At 35.4% G+C, this 17,944-nt stretch overlaps 1 pseudogene; it reads right to left on the bottom strand.

Annotated features, from left to right (window-relative positions):
- Positions 1-14,260: 14,260 nt before the first annotated feature.
- LOC111814809 lies at positions 14,261-14,889 on the bottom strand (annotated as a pseudogene).
- Between the last annotated feature and the right edge of the window lie 3,055 nt (positions 14,890-17,944).

The raw sequence follows: 17,944 nt of genomic DNA, 5'->3' as shown, positions 1-17,944 counted from the left end.
AGAATACATATTTTTCTCAGCTACATATAGGATGTTGTCCAAAATAGACCACATATGTTCTGTTCCCATAGAACATATTAAGTAAGTGCAAGGGAACAGAAATTATTTCATTCATATTACCTGACCATAATGCAATGAAATTGGAAATTAACAGCAAAAGAAGCCACAAAAATCCATTAACATTTAGAAATGAAATAACAGTCTTCTGAACAACCAATAGGTCTCAGATAAAATTAAATGAGAAATTAAACAGCATCTACAATTAAAGGATAATCCCAATACAACAAACTGGAACTGATGAGATACAATGAAAACAGTCCTAAGAGTGTAATCTATAGCAATGAATTCTGACATCTGGAAACCAGAATGAACTCAAATAAATAACCTAATTTTGAACCTCAGACATCTAGAAAAATAACAAATAAAACTCAAAGCTCATACAAAAAGGACATCATAAGGAGAAGAAATTAATGCAATTGAGATTAAGAAGACAGTACAAAGAATCAATGACATAAAGAGTTAGTTTTGGGGACTGAGAACATAACTCAGTGGTCTAAGCACTTGCTTGCCAAGTGCAAGGACCCTAATTCAATCCATGGTACCACATGCCATGCCAGTTCTGGAACCCCAAGAGTGCCTTTCAGCCCAGAACCAGATGTGGTGGTGCATGCCTGTAATCCCAGTGCTGAGGTTGAGGGGAGGCTGAGACAGGAGGACAATTACAAGTCTGTACTGTGTAGCAAGACTAAGTCAAATAAATAAATAAATTTTTTAAAAGAGTATTCAGAAAGACTAGATAAAATTGATAAAACCTTAGCCAACCGTATCAAAAACAGGAAAGAAAAACCTCAAATTCATGCAATTAGGAACAAAAAATGTGAAATCAGGAGAGATCATGTCGAAATTCTGATCATCAATACCTACTTCAAAAATATTTACTCTCAGGGCCGGCCAGATAGCTCAGCAAACTAAAACTCCTGCTTTGGCAGAGCATAGCAGCTGGGGTTCCATTCCTAGCATGCTGTGCCAGCCCCACCCCCAGGGCATGCTGAGACAGCGATTGAGACTGGGTAGTGGCACCTGCCTATAATTCCAGTGCTTGGGAGGCTGAAAACAGGAGAATCACTATGAGTCCAACGTACATAGTGAGATCCTGTACACCCTGTCCTAAATTCATTTTTTTTTAAAGTTTACTCTCACAGTATATAAAACACAGAAGAAATAGACAGATTTCTAGACATATATGCAAAGTCAAAACTGAATCAAGGGGGCCGGGAGGATAGCTCAGCGGTCTAAAGAGCCTGCTTAGGCAAGCCTAGGAACTGAGGTTTGATCCCCGGCACCACATGCCACTCCAGCTCTGCTCCCAGGGTGGGCTGAGTTGGCCACAAAAAATAAATAAATAAATAAAAATTTTTAAAAACTGAATCAAGAAGATATAAAAGTTCTAAGTAATCCAATAAAAGTCAATGAAATTGAACATGTAATTAAAAACTTAACAACAAAGAAAAACCTAGATCCTGATGGATTCACTATGAATTCTACAAGAAATTTAGAGAAGACCTAATACCACTACTTATGAAACTCTTTAATGAAATTCAAAGTCAAATGATACTCCCAAATTCATTCCTGGAAGCAAGTATTACCCTAATACCAAAATGAGAGAAAGACCCAACCATAAAATAGAACAAGAGTCCAATCTCCCTAGTGAACTTAGATGAAAAAGCCCTTGATAAAATACCCACAAAGAGAATGCAGCAAATCATCAGGAAGATTACACACCATGACCATGTCAGATTCATTCCAGAAATGCAGGGATGGTTCAATATACCCATATCAATAAATGCAATAAGCCACATCCACAAAGCCAATGACACAATCATCTCAATAGATGCAGAAAATTCTTGTAAAGCAAATAGCTTATTGAATAACTGAGCCTTGCTAAATGGTAGAATAGAGAAAGAAAGTAGCAGAAGAAAAAGTGTCAAAATACAGAAATCCCCAACTTATCCTGGAAGTTCTTATTCATGGATGTTGACAGTTTGTGCAGAATTCCATGTTGGTTTGTTAGGTGAACATGCTATGAAATGCTTTCCAATGAGATTAAGCTCCAGTTTCTCAAGGTGCTCACTTACCCTTTATTGGTTGCCTTCCCTTCCCTGTTTCACAACCTCACTTCCTTGCTAGTGTTTCCTGAGATTACCATTGAATAAACTACTTGCACTTACATCTGTGTTGTAGGAGTTACTTCCGTTCAACTCCACATCATGACATATGGTAATAGCAGTTATTTGTTAAGGATGTGCTATGTCATAGACATTGCATACTGCTTCATACATTATAAGCTAAGTAAATGTACATAGCTGGCTAAAATAGGCATATCATCATCATTCTCCCTTCACAACAGCACTAAGGGCACAGAGAAGCTAAAATACCTGCCCTGGATTCAAGCATTATGGCTCGACAGCCTGTGTGCGTGTCTACACTATGTTATGTTGCTGACTACCTAAAATAGCCCTTTGAGAAATAAGAAAAAGAAACAGGAAAAGGATAAAGTCAGAAAACCAGAAGTCTCAATAATGAATTCATAATATCCATGGCATGACAGAGAAAAATCCCAGCACATACTTTTAAGAGAGGTAAATAAAAGAAAAATTAACACAAAGATAAGAGGCATAGACCATAAATAAAAGTGTACATTGGGCCAAGGAGATAGCTCAATGACATAAACAACTCCCTGGCAAATGTAAGGTCCTAAGTTTGATCCTTGGTACTAGAAAAAAAGTGTTCATTAATCTTGGAAGATTACATATCTGCAAGTAACTTGCTACTGAGAAATGGAAGATATCATTTTTCTCTAACTTTAATCTGGACTGGCCACAGTGATTTGCTTGACCAGTAGAATATATGGGACATTATATTCTGACTTCTGGGCTGGGTTTAAGAAGCTTTCAGCTTATGCCTGAATCTTTCAGGACACTCTCTTTAGGAACCTGCAGTGCCAAGTGAGAGGTATAACTAATCTGTGGCTGCCATGCTGGTTGGGCCAGAAGCATGTGCTGCAGTTGACAGTCTCCACTGCATACACCCCACAGAGCCATTTCTGTGAAGGCCACAAATATCTTGGACCTTGCAAAGCTGAACTGTACACATCTGTCCCAGGTTTAAGGCCATAAACAGCTTCACTGTAAATAGATAATTTAAAGTTTAAATTTAAAAGTTGGTCTGTTTTCATTATCACCATGAGTTAGCAATTCTAAATAATGTCAGGGGTAAGCTGTTACTGCCTAAAAAAAATTCACTGGGTCTAATTTCTTAACAATTGCTATGGTTACTGTTGAGTTTTAATAATATGCATATATACTTAAGATCAACATATTTTAAAATTATTCTATGACTCACATATTCTATGTAGAAGTTGATTCAGAGAACTTCCAGTTATAGAATCAGCCCCTAATACATCTAGTTTCAGCCAGTCATACGTGTTCATTCCAAACTTTTTTATGGACATAAAGAGCAGCTATTGAAAAATTCACCCTTCAAGCCTCCTCAAACTATGTATTCCTGCAGTTAAATGAACAATGCTGTGCAGTGGTTGCAAAGATGAAAAAGGATATCTCTCCAATTCTATCAGCCTACATACCACTTGGAGATTTATCTGTATTTAAAATCTAAAGCAGCAGCATAAGAAGCAACTGGCAAAGTACATTTTAATGCTTTGTACGTGTAGGTTTTAACTAAAGTCTGAAATATTTTCTAAATTTGAATAATATTTCTAAAACTTATTCTCTAATTATTTTAAGTCTAAACAAAAAAACCAAGAAAATAAAATATCATCTTAGTGATACAACGCAGTACTTCCTTAAGTTGTATCTTTTCCTGAAATTTTAGCTTTCCTAAAGTTCATTTACTAGTTATTATTAGTAAATTAATTTACCAAAACTTCTGCATGATTAGTTAAAATATTATATAAGACTATAACAAAAGGATCAAAGTTAAATCAGTTTCAAACCAATACTACTAAGTAGTAAGTGTGTGTTTTCCTTATTACTGGAGTATCCATTTTCCTTTTCAAAATAAAACTGGTTTGATTATATCCATACTGTACAAAATTCAATATAAAAAAATTCCACTATATCTATACCTTTTGTAGATATTGTTATTAGCGCTTTTATGCATTATGGAAAACTGTGTTTTAGAGAAAAAGAATGCTTTTCCTTTTATCCATTTTGTACAGGATACACACAGGCACACAAGGCCAACTCTTCAGCGAGATAAATACCACCAAGTAGCCAATGTCAGTATTGCATGGAAAAGGATAATCACCAGGCCAAGCTGTGCCTGAATTCTCAAAGTCATAAAACATAACAATATACTCATTATCTTAAGCCACTAAGCTTTGCAGTGGATTAAGTTGATGGCAAAAAATAACTGGAACATTAACAAAGCTTTTTAAAAGTCTAGGAGGCTTATACAATCCTTTATGAATTAATCTAACATAGATTTGTAAAACTGGTGAGATTTTTCATGTAAAATTTTATTCAATTTTATTTTTTTCAAAGATATGTATAACTCTAACAAGCAGTATTTCCCAACTAATAAAGTTTCTGAGATGATTCTAATAAACTTATCCTCAAACCATCACACTCTAACATCTGTTAGAACTAAGATGAAAAGCACTTATGAAAGATAAATGGAAATATATAATAATCTGAGAGTTTTAAAGGGCTTTTTTGTGGGGACAGGGAGACAGTGTCTCACAGGCTGGCCTTGATCTCGCAGTGAATTTTCTGCATTAGTCTCCCAAGTGCTGGGATAGGATTTAAATAATTTTTCCACAGTATTTTAGTAGCTCCCACCATGTGCCAGACATTGTTCTCCACATTGGGGTGTAATAGAAAGCAAGACAAAATCTCTGATCAAATGGAATTTACAGTCTGGTAAGTTATGATAGTGAATTTAATTTGTGGTATATTTTATTTCAAAGATCCCTGACATATTCAAGTGACTCTGTACAATAGAAACAAAAGTAAGTCCTGTCATACAGAATTAAAGATTGCAATTTTTAAATAATTAAAATTTAGCACATGACATGAGTAATAAAGACTTAAAATGTTAATTAAATGGCTTTTCATTAGCTGGAAGTCCAATATGAGCATGAGGCCATCTGAATCAAGATGATCAACTAAATTCACAAGGATTGCTGTCCCTTTCTATCCCTTGTGGCTGGCTTCTCCTGCATTCACTTCATTGTTCAGTAGGTTTGCTCTTCTCCCTATGATAACCCGGGTGGCCTTGGCAATCACCTGGTGCATTATCACTGGAGTCACACACAGTGATAAACACACAAGAGGCATTCAGTAAGTATTTGCTGAAACTCAGTTTTAATTCCAGATTTTAAAAGGTTCTACTCTCTTTTCCAGTATCCATATAAAAACCCCAAATGGGATCAGAGTATCCCTGATTTGAAAGCATGCCCATTCTTACATAAAACATAAAACATCTTGTTTTTAAAAAATGAGACTTTCAAATTGGGCTGTCTGGTTTCAGTGCTATCTTGCATGGGAGGGAGATCAATCTTCAAAGAAAAAGATAGTTCATAGACAAAATGACATGTTCTCTAAGTGTAAAAGAGTACAATGGTGTAACTCTAAGAACAGACTCTAAGAACAGACTTAAGAGAACAGTCAAGGGCTGGGGAGATAGCTCAGTGGTCTAAGCACCAGCCTGGCAAGCGCAAGGACCCAAGTTCTATTCCCAGTACTGCATACCGTGTGGGCCCCAGAATCCTGGGCATGCAAAGCCAGCCACTGAAAGTGAGGATGGTGGCACATGCTGGTAATCCCAGTGCTGGGGAGGCTGAGACAGGAGGATCACTATGAGTCTAAGCTGACAGTGAGACCCTGTACCAAATAAATAAATAAATAAGAACAGTCATAGGAAGACTAGTCAAGGTGTCAAAAAGTAGGGTAGCTACCTGGAGAGTGTAAAGTTCTAGGAAGTGAGAGATAGAAATAGGTCTTAATTGCACAAGGAACTCACAAGGTCTAACCCAGTATATAAAACAGATAACAGACCAAGAATAAATCCTAAAACAGAGTGACTTTCTTGTTACTTTAAAATATTTAAGGAAATTATACTGTGTGCAAAGCCATGTGCCAGGTGCTGGAAGTATGCTGGTGTCTTCATATGGTTTACAGTCCCCCCGGGAATATATAGCAGCAAACTGGCTAATACAGGATGAGTTTCATCTCTCAAAAGAATCTGAGGCAGGAAACACAGAATCGTTGCTAGTGACCACAGTGCTACATTGCATTCCTTCAGACATTCGCTGTTGGTTTATATCATGGTTTATATCAGTAAGTACTTCAACAAAAGTAAACATTTTTTTTTTGTTTTTTTGGTGGAACCAGGGATTGAACTCAGGCCCTTGCGCTTGCCAGGCAAGTGCTAATTCCACTGAGCCATCTCCCCGGCCCCAAAAAATAAACATTTTAAAAACTACTATACTTCCACTATTATAACTGCTATCGACCACCACTACTGTGTGCACATATGCTACAACATGGAAAGAGTTTGCAAACTGCTTTTATTAATTCCATGAATTGATAAAATGAATTCATCAATTCCATGAATTCCAAAGGATATGCTTAGTTTTGTACTTTGTCCCAAAATGTGATGGAGTTCATCAAAAAATGTCCTATTGTATTGATTCTAACCAGTGTGAGGTTCTATGAGCTCTAGAATTTGCTTAATATGGTTATAATTAGCTATAAGAAATCAAAGAAAATCTAAGTAAATGGAGTGCTAAAAAATATGCATGGAGTGGGAGACTCAGTAAAGATGTCGCTTCTCTCCAAACTGATCCAGAGGTATAGTGTGAATCCTCTCAGCACCCCAGCAAAGTTTTCTGTACATCTAACAAATTTTATCATAAAATTTATATTGAAAGCAACAGCATCTACACTACCATCTTGAAAAAGAGAAATATAGTGAGCAGAATGATTCTACCTGATATTAGCATTTACTTTTTAGGAATTATAATGAAAGTAGTGTTGTTTGGGCAGAAATACAGATGCATAGCTCACTGGAACAGAAGAGGGAAATCAGGAAGAGACCACCACAAACTACCCAGCTGATTTTGAGAGAGGAGTGCAAAACAAATCGGGGATGTCAGAGAAGTTGCAGATGTACATAGGCAGAAAAGTAAACTTAGACATGGCCTGGTGCCATATACAAAAATTCAGACTGGATCAAATGCTTACTGTAATTCCTAAAAGTATAAAAAATTAACAAAAATAGAAGAAAATCCTAAGGCCATGATAAGAGAAAGATCTGACACCAAAAATGGAATCCATAAGTGAAAAAACTGATAAAAATCAGGCTTTCCTAAATTTTAGTGCTGCAAAACACCTATATAAAATGCATAAAGACAAGCTGCAGACTGGGAGAGGGGATTTATTAACAACACAACCAAAAAAACTACTACTTAGAATAAAGAACTCTCAAAATTCAATTACTTTTAAAAATTCACTTTGAAAATGGATAAAAGACATAAGAGGGCATTTCATCCAAGAGGATATGCAGATGGACCCAAAGCACAGGCAAACATACTCACCATCAATTAGGCACCAGGGAAATGCAAATTAAAGCCCCAACAAGATAGTACTACACTACTACCAGCACCTACATGATAAAATAGTGACATCTGAAGTTCTCAAGGATGCATAAAAACTGGATCACACACTTCTGTATAACAGTCTCACAACATTCAGCACAGTTCCTTAGTCTAACAGTCTTAACAGTACAGGCTCACTGGAAAACATTTGGAAAGATTCTTATAAACTAGACACCCAACTACACAAAAATCAGCAACTGCACTCTTGGGCTTTTATCCCAGAAAAACATTCTTATGTTCACCAAGAAAAAAAGTATATGGTTTGCCTAAGGAGAGTCACATGGAGAGAAAACATTCTCTCAGACTTTCACAGAGAGCACATTGACCAAGCAATGGCTGTGACTTATCCACATGGCTGACACTGACAAAGGTTCTACAATCTGAGGTACAGGATCTCAGGATAAATCCTGAGGGGATTTCACTGACCTTATCAGGCCCAAAAGCTACAACTCTTGTTGCATAGGTCCTGCTTTACCTTGGTCTTAACCATCCAGCAGAAAAGTATAAAAATGAAGTATAAGAAGTAAAGCCATGCTGTTATGTTGAGCTGTAGGGGACTCAGGTCAACAATTTCTGGCATTGCCAGTCAAGCGGAAGACCCAATACTATTATGGACTACTGGACTCTTTTAGAATATTTTGCTGAGTTAACACACCAATAATATTCATATAACAGAACTTATCAAAAAAAGGGGATACAGATGAATGTCCATTTTGTATCTGTATATTCAAAATGGTTAGGATAGATATATAGTTACATTCTCTTAATGAATAGAGTGATTTGTTCTAATGGTGTTTGTAGATAGGATATCATGTCCGCATCTTGTACAGCAATTAACCACTAGGAAGAATGTATGCAATGTGTTAATTATTGAAACTGTCCTACCAATTTGGTTTGAAACTGTCTCATTGCTATTTGTTTCTCAATAAAATTATGGAAAAAGTATATGTATTTGTAGTTTTTCCATAATAGCAAAAACTGGAAACCACCCACGTGTCTTTCAATAGATGCGTGTTAATGTTCAAACATACTATGGCACTTTCATGTCAAGGAATACTACTCAACAATAAAAAGGAATGGATTATTGATGCATGCAGCAATGGATGGATCTCTAAGGAACTGTGGTGAATTTAACAAAATGAATTTGAAAATGTTACAAAAGTTGTATGTAACACCCTTGAAATGATGGAATTATGAAGGTGGAGAACAAGTCTACAGTTCCAAATGTAAAAATGGAAGGAGGCTGTTACAAAGTGCAACACAAAAAATCCTCATGGTGATCAATTATTTTTAATATTTCCTCTAGTGTATTGACTCAGACCTACATGTGTGGTAATAAATGGCACAGATCTAAGCATGCACACACATGCAAGAACAGGTAAACCTGAATGAGATCTCTGTGCTGTCTGTGACATACAATCTTGTAAGATAAAGCTATCAGGGATAATTGAGTAAAATGGAAATACAAGCTCTCCGCATTATTTCTTACAATTGTATATGCATCTATAATTATCTCAAAATAAATAGTTTAATTTTTTGAAAAATTAAATATAGAGTTTAGCCATCATAATAATGCAAATTACTAACCCTAATCCTTAAACCTAATTCACTTTGTCCTCTCTCCATCACTACCTTGTGCAGCATTATGGTATGTCAAGCAGTCAAATACACCAGAAAGCATGTTGTTTAGATTATTTTCTATTGACCTAGGAACATGAGGTACAGAAGGACCAGAGGAAGGTAACAGTTTCTCATAAGAGAAGCCTGTGTTGCCTGCCTCACAAATGGTCCACAGATAAGTCAAAGATTAAAAAGTAGAATAGGCCATTGTTTGGGGTGGACTGCCAACACAGAAGAAAGCAATCAGGTTGAGTGTATTACTTCTCATAAGGAAAATTCATTACTTGCTTGAATAACGTGGGTAAAGAAATGGGCTGCTGCAGCTTCCCATGAAGCCAGTGTGGATACAAAACTGAAAGGGCACCCCACTGTCTATTAAGAAAATAATTTCATTCCTCCTTGGCAATAAAGCCACCATTTTACAGATAAAGAAATTGAAGAGCAGAGGTGAGAAGCAAACTGCCAACATCTCAGAGTTAGTAAATGACAAAGCAAGGATTCAGAATCAATTTTTGTAACTCCAAGGCTGATTCTCCCTCCAAGGTCAGCTACACCTCACCGCTAACAGCTTTAGACATTCTTTGGCTAATAACTAAGTAGATCACTATAACTGGTAGAAGAAGGACTGTATGATTAAATTGATTATTCTGTCCTTTCATCACATGGATTTTGAACACTCATCTGGAGAGATAAACCTTTGAGCTCATATGTAGGAAAACTGTGCTGCATGTGAATATCTCATTTCATTAATAACACACAAAATGCACTCAAGTACACTTGATCCTCACACAAGCCTATAAAATAGGTAAAGCTGGATTTGTTATAACCATTTATTAAAATGAGAAAAAATAAGGCTTAGTGAGGCTAAGTGACTTGCCAAAGATGACATAGTTTTATACTAGAAGTGAAGCTGGAATAAGAACTCACATTTTCTATCTGCAAGATTTGTATAATTCTTCTATTTGATTAATTCCTTTACATACAAAAGGATATACATCACCAAGCACTCAGCTTGAGAACCTAAACATTTCCATTAATATTGAATATTCTGCACTCTTCTCTCTCTGAAGACTCCTGTTTTCCAGCTCCAGAGGTCATCATTATGTCATTCATAAAGAATACAGTGGACCAGTACCCTGGGGCTGTGTCCGTGGTAATCCTGTCCCACCTCCCTTTTGTCCCCCAATCTTGAACTGAGTTTTATCACTACTCGGATTTTCACAACATTTCAGCACACAACTTTATTGCTTTAAATATATATTGTTTAATTTTGTTCTTGGTCTCCTACAACTCGCTTTTTCACTCTGTGTTTTGTTTGTGAGAGGCATCGTGTTGATATGATCTAGGTGAAAGCCATTCATTGTCCACTGCAGTATAGAATTCCACAGCATGAAGTGCTCACAATGTGCGTGTCTAATTTCCTGCCACTGCACATTTGAATTACTCCTCAATGGGGCTATCATAAACAATGTGACTCTGACTATTTGTTTTAATTTTTTATTAGTACCTATTTGCAACACATAATTTTTGCAATCATCTTTTGGAGTGAGTACATGTGCATACATGTACATAATTCAGTGCTTTTCTTTTTTTAATACCCTTTCTCATAAATGTGAATATTCTTGTAAGTATCTCTTAGTTCACAGGAGCAAAATTTCTCCACCATATGATAATGAAAGTCTTACTGCAGGGTGGTAAGACTTATACATCTTCAACACATTGGATAATCCCAAATTTTCCAAAGTTTTGTACCAATTTCATCAGTATATAAGAGTTTCTGCGTTAACTATATTTTCAGTAACACTTGATAGTATCATACATTTTCTTTTTGCCACTAACATCGGTATAAAATCATTGTACTTCATCTCGCTACTTACTAGTGGGGTTGAATATCTCTTCATGATTCTCTAGTCATTTCTGTTTTCTCTTCTGTGCAATGCTCAGTCATGCATTAGCTCATTTTTATGCTAGGTTTCATTCTTTTTTTTTACTAATTTTTAAAAAGAATTTTTATTTTTCGTCCATTATATAAATTGCAAATGTCTTCTCTCAAGTTGTCCCTTTGTATTTAATTTTAAGATATCATCTGATATGCACATACTAATTGCAATATATCTATTTCTTAACTTTTTCATTTATCGGCTAATATTTTACTGTTATATAATAGATATCTAAATATAATACTGAATAATTTTTGCACTTATGGGATAGACTCAACTTAGTAACTGCATTTGCATATACTTCTGAATTTATAAGAGCTTTTGAGAATTTTTACATCAAGTTTCAGGAATGAAATTGGTGTGCAATTTCCCTTTTCCATTGCTTGATTCTGATATCAAGATTCCACCATCCAGAGGCTGAAAACAAGAGGATCACTTTGATGTGTAGTGACATCCTGTAGACCCTGTACTAAATATATTTTAAAAAAATTACACCATCCCTATATAATCAAGTAGGAACTATTTGAAATAAAATTTTAAGGTTGATATGTTTTCCCTATATATTTTCTGGAACTCAATAGAAAAACTCTAGCCTAGTACTTCCTTTGTGAAAAAATACATAACACCCAATTCAACTTCTTTAATGCTTGTAGGCCAATTCAGGTTTTTAAAATTTTCTTAAGTCAAATAAGGGCAACACTTTTCCATGAATTTGTGCACTTTGATTATAAAATTTTTGGCATCAAATTATTAGAAATTTTCTTTTATCTTTTTAATCTCCACTGTATCTATACTTATGTTCTCCTTTTTATTCTTTATTTTTTCTGTGGTCTTTTACTTTTTGATATAAATCTTGACATATATTTGAACGTTTTACTGTCAAATGGTATCAGTATGTTAGAGCCAAATTTTGATTTCTTGATTCTCTTTATTGTATCTTATTTTAATTGTACTAATTACCCTATCTTTTTTGAAACAGTGTCCAGCATGTCTTTGAACTCACTACATAATCCAGTCTTACTGTAAACTCTCAGCAATCCTCCTGCCTCAGCCTACCAAGTGCTCAGTTTACAAAAATGTACCATTATGCCCAGTTATGTTATTTTCTCCTTTTAATTCTGTTCATTCTACTATGCTTTTCCAGATGTCTAAAAAAACTGAAACAGGTAGTGTGTGTGTGTGTGTGTGTGTGTGTGTGTGTGTGTGTGTTAGGTACTAGAGATTAGGCACTAGAATCTTCTCATTGAACTATATCCTCATGGGTTCCATCCCCTGCACCACATGCCTCACCAGCCCCACCCCAACTCACGCTGATCCAACCACTGAGACCAGGCGTGATGGCATGTGCCTATAATCCCAGCACTGGGGAGGCTGAAAACAGAAGGATCACTGAGTCTGAGCCATGTAGAGGCCTTGTACCAAATACATAAAAAATACATAAAAATATAAATAATGAACTATATCCTTAGCCCTTTTTATTTTTTATTTTGAGATAGCCTCACTAAGATACCAGGTTTCCCAGGGCAGATTCATACTTGTGACTCTCCTTCCTCAGCCTCCTAGAGTTCTGGGAGCATCAGTAAATTTTAAATTTCTTTTTTTTTTGGGGGGGGGTTGTTTGTTTTGGGTTTTTTTGTACTTTTAGGTAAGGGTCTACACGGTGTTCAGGGTGTCACTACTAGATAGGATTCCTAGTGATCCGCCTTTTTACAGCCTCCCAAGAGTTGGGATTACAGGCGCACGCCACCACATCCAGTCTCAATTGCCATCAGCACACCCTAGGGGCAGGGCCGGCACTGCAGGCCTGGGGATGGAACCCCAGCCCCTGAGCCTTCTTGCAGGTGCTTTAACTGAGCTATTTGCCTGGCCCAATTTCTTTCTTTTTTTCTTTCTTTCTTTCTTTCTTTCTTTCTTTCTTTCTTTCTTTCATAGTACAAGTTTCCCACAAGTTCTTTTGCTTTTTGTAAAATTTTAATTAACAAATAATAGTTGTATATACTAGTGGGATATAGAGTGATATTTTGATATATGTGAATATGACATGATAATCAAATCAAACTAATTAATAAATACATCACCTCACCTACATAACTACACCATAATTTCTCCATTCTCTATATTAAAATTTTCACATTATCAATATGACTTCATCTTAGATCAATTAATTATAGAATTCATTTTCTTTTGAAAAAAATGTATTGAATATAAATAATTATCCTATACATTAAATATCAATAAACATTCATTTTGGTCACAAGTCAGGCTGAAAAAAACCATACAATTAAAATATCCATCCATTATATAGTAGTGAAAATTCTATACCAAAAATTGGCATTGTAACAAGTTGCTCACAAAACACCACAAATCCTATCAAAGGGCCATCATTTGACCAACAAGGACCAAATGCCACAATGTGGGACTAGAGAGATAGCTCAGCAGTCTAAACACCTTCCTGGAAAGTGCAAGGACCTTATTCTATCTCTGGTAATGCATGCCATGCCAGCCCTAGAAACCCAAGCATGCCATGCCAGCCCCACCACCATGCCGCACAGCAAGACCCTGTACCATATAAATAAAGAAATAAATTTTAAAATACCATCATAAAAAGTGTTTTTGAAATACAAGATGAACAATTTTAAGTCTCAATTTTATATTCTCAATTTATCTAGGTCATATTAAGACTGTAGAGTTGTACTGTCATAGAACTTATTAAAGATATTAATTTCCTTGGTTTTATTTCATTTATTAATGAATGAAAAAAGTCATACAAACCCAAGGATCCTTTTTTATTAGTCTTCCATAAGACAAAAAGAATCAAATTTTAGTACCAAGAAATCTTCTGCAAAGCAATGAGTTCCTTAGCAGGGAGAGAAGAGGGGAGGGGAGGGGACAGGAGGGGCAAAAAGAGAAAGGGAAGTATATTAACCTTTCCTTCAAAGAAAGGAAACAAATCTAAAATTCTTGTGACAAATGTGGAAATGCTTCCTAAGCCCAAAATACATGTTTATTTTACATGATTTACCTCAATCCTGCTAGTCCAAGAAGCAGAGGTCTGTGACCATCCAAATTCATCCACCAGGACTCCACCTTTGTTTTTACATCAGCAGGAACAATTTCCCATATTGCAAGCAAAGACACTGCCTCAAGTAAGAACTACTTTCATTAGAAGCTCATCCAAAATGCATCCAACACTGCTTCTAGGTCATCTTCAATGAATCCTGGAGTGCCATAACTGTGACATTGTGCCCCTTGAATTTTATTTGAATCTTCCATCATATCCTCTGGTTGGTCTCATAAATCCTCAATCTAATCGGTTTTCATTTACTTATATCCTTCATTTCCTTTACTACCAGTTTCATGAAATCCATTGTGACCTTCAATGACTAGATGGACTAGTTGGCTACTTCCATGTTAAAGGAATGCTGGGTAAGGTTGTCCCATTGTCTGTCACACATATGCTTTTGCTTTAAAGCTCCTAGGTATCTCTTTCATCTTTTTTATTTGATCCTTGTACTTTACTAGCTCAGGAGTCAGTTGGTAAACCTGCTTATCAACAGCCAATTGGAAAATGTGTTGTCCAGAGTGACAAGGCAGTCAGTCACACTGGGCTGCAGAACCTTGGGATTTTGCTTTTGCAGAGAATCAGTTCATCTTGGGTGGCCATGAAGAAAGTCAAACAGTGAACCACAGAACTTCAAAAAAAAAAAAAAAGTTTTCAAGCTAGGTAAATTGGCACATGCTCATAATCCCAGCAACTCTCTAGACTAAAACAGGTGGATCAGTTAAGGCCAGATTAGGCAACTTTGTGAGCTCCTGCTTTTATAAATAAATAAAATGTACTGGGGAAGTAACTCAGTGGTAAATGTTTACCTGACATATACAAGGCCCTGATTTCAATCCCAGTACTGTCAAAAAAAAAAAAAAATCAAAACGTATTCATTTATTGTCATTGATTTCTAACATAATGATCATGAGAAAAAAAAACATGATCTAAAGGATGTTGATTCTTTGAATTATTCCTCTATGGTCCAGAATATAGTCCATTTTTATAAATAATCTATATGAGTTAGAGAAGAATGTACCTCCACCAACTGTGAGGCTTTGGTTTTTATCTATGTCTCCTCTTTAGCTTGTTAATTAAGCTATTTAAATCTTCCATAATTTTATTAACTTTCATTGGCTTAATCTATAAATTACTGAGATTTTTATTAAAATTCTGAATAAATAATTTGACAAATGTTATACATAGTAAATATATCAATTCCTATTTGTAATTCTAATATTTTTTCTTTGTATACTTGAAGTTATGTTTTTAGGTGCATTTATTCTAGGAGTGATAAACCTTGTCCAATTAACCACTTACTGATCTTCACTTTACTTAACCTTAAAATGTATTTCATGCAATAGTAATATGGCTTTGCCAGTTTTCATTTCCTATATATGAACATCTTTTACTACCTTTTATTTCAATTTTTTTGTTTCCCTATATCCTCAATGTTTGTATCTGTGTGTATGTGTGCACCCACGCATGCATGTCTGTGTCTGTGTGTTAACCAGTACATAAATGTCTGTTTTTAATTGGATAATTTAGCAAATTTATTTTTATTGAAAACACACATATTTGTATTTTTAAAATTTTGTGCTTTTACTTTATTTTGCTTTTACTACATTTATGTTTTTCTTCCTTTTTTATAGGTTTTTTTCAACCTTCTTCATTTCCCTGAACAGGTGATAATATTATATGTGCAAACATAAATAACATTTGTATTATTCTTATACTTTTCTACAAATTCAACATACATATTTTCTAAAATATTTTATCAATATCTTTACTGTCAACCATGCAACACATTGAATTTGGAGTGTTTTTAATAAAAGAATCACTGTTATGGTCTGGATAAGGCTTGAGTGTCTCCCAAATGTGTTCAATGCCATGGTTGATATTTAATGCCCATTGTGAGATATTATGAGGATGGAACTTAATTTAATAATAATTTCATCGTGTTAAAAGGGAGGGCCTTTAGAGAGTAATTAGGATTAAATAAATTCATTAGAATGGATCTCCAAATAAATGACTGTGGACCAAAAAAAAAAAAAAAAAAAACAGAATGGATCTCCATAATTGAATATTTGTGGCTTTAGAGAAGGGGAACACATGGGAAATCTATGTGTGCTCCTGTGTTTGCCATGTGATGCCCTGTGCTGCCTTGAAAGTAAAAAAGCTGTTCCTAAATGAGGCCCCTCGACATTGCGTCTTCAGAACCGTAAGCCAAACAGGCCTCTTCTCCTGGTAAGAGTTAGTAACAACAGACTGGCAAAATAGCTCAGTCATCTAGGTGCCTGCCTACAAGCACAAGGACCGGGTTTAATCCCCAGCACTGCATGTTATGCTGGGCCCATGCCAAGGTGACCACTGAATCCAGGCATAGTGGTGCACCCCTGTAATCCCAGCACTGGGGAGGCTGAGACAGGAGGATCACTATGAGTCTGAGCTGCATAGTGAGACCCTGTACCAAATAAATATTTTTTAAAAAAATTTACAGAGTTAAAATGGACTAATACAATCACTGTTATATCTACCATTTAAGTAGTAGGTCCAGTGGTAAAAATGTATGCCAGATCCAGGGAAAGCAGAGTTCTAAGAATGAGGTCAGATGCAAATTTAAATACAGTGGTCAGTTCAGGCCTCATCAGAAATATTTGAGCAAAGATTTAAAAGAGATGGTGTTAGCCATACAGAACCTGAGGCAACAGCAACCCAGGCGAAGGGACTGGCGAATACAAAAGCCATAAGGAAAGAATAAGCCTTGAGTTCTAGAGACAGCATGAAGGCCAATGTGGCTTCAAAGACTGAGACAGAAGAGAGTAATAGAGATGAAGTCAGACATTATAAAGGGACAGCAAGAGTTGGACTTTATATGTCATTTTAAAGTCTCTCTCTCTCTCTCTCTCTCTCTCTCTCTCTCTCTCTCTCTCTCTCTCTCCTTTTTCTTTTTGTCCTATACTGATATTTAAACCCAATGACTTATATCAAGAAACATCATCTTCTATTTTTTAGACAAGATCTCCCTAAATGGCTATACTCCCCATGCTGGTTCAAAAAGTTCTGGCATTAAGGATGTACACCACTGCACACACCCAATCTGTAAGTTTTTATATGTGGAGCTTTTGGAGAGTTTGGAGCAAAGAAGTGAAATAATTGAGTTTCACTTATAAAAGCCTCTCTTTTATTTAAATACTATGATACAAGAGTCTTTCTGCACATACAAATACATTTCACTTGTTTAAAAGGAGATAAGGAAATCTCATGGGAAACACTCCTCAATATTTGTTTCATGCTGACAAAACCTTTTTAAATCTAAGTTTCTAGTGGAAAAAATTAATAACTTATATAATCACAAACAAAAATTACCCAAAGAATAGATATACATATACATATAGACAGTAAGAAAGATTATATTTTGTTCCTTAACAATATACTATGAATTTTTTTCATCCAAGCAAATATATCTCTTTTTTTTATTTTTTTTTATTTTTTTTATAATTTTTTTATTTTTTTTTATTTTTCAACAAATAATACACTGCATATATTCTTCTTAGTGGTTAATTGCTGTACAAGATGTGGACTTGTGATCCTATTTACAAACACCATTAGAACAAATCATTCTATTCATTAACAGAATGTAACTATATATCTATCCCAACC

This window comes from Octodon degus, unplaced genomic scaffold (genome assembly GCF_000260255.1).
Source record: "Octodon degus isolate 3935 unplaced genomic scaffold, OctDeg1.0 scaffold00564, whole genome shotgun sequence".
Taxonomy (NCBI): domain Eukaryota; kingdom Metazoa; phylum Chordata; class Mammalia; order Rodentia; family Octodontidae; genus Octodon; species Octodon degus.
Note: the sequence above shows the minus strand (reverse complement) of the source record. Positions and strands in the feature narration are given on the sequence as shown.